Source organism: Nanorana parkeri, unplaced genomic scaffold (assembly GCF_000935625.1).
Source record: "Nanorana parkeri isolate BGI_ZX_2015 unplaced genomic scaffold, ASM93562v1 scaffold1242, whole genome shotgun sequence".
Taxonomy (NCBI): Eukaryota; Metazoa; Chordata; class Amphibia; order Anura; family Dicroglossidae; genus Nanorana; species Nanorana parkeri.
The window spans coordinates 139,246-139,506 of record NW_017307510.1 but is presented as its reverse complement, the minus strand read 5'-3'; positions in this window follow the sequence as shown (position 1 = coordinate 139,506).

Sequence of the window (261 nt, the reverse complement as noted above, 5' to 3'; positions counted from 1 at the left end):
GAGGGGCCGGCGCTGTCAGTCAGCACTGGAGGGAGCCGTCATCAGGGAATTATACCTGCGAGAATACACAAGGGTGTCCAGGAATCGGGAGCGCAGGTCAGTCACCCCACCCCCGAGGGGGCTCCCCGCATCCCCCGGAACTGGGATTTCACATTTTTACTTTATGCTGAATTTTGGAATGATTATCTTTTTTAATGAAAAGGCTTTATGTGGGATTTTAGGTTTCATGTTATCACTCACTGTATTCAAGGCCCTTTCCCT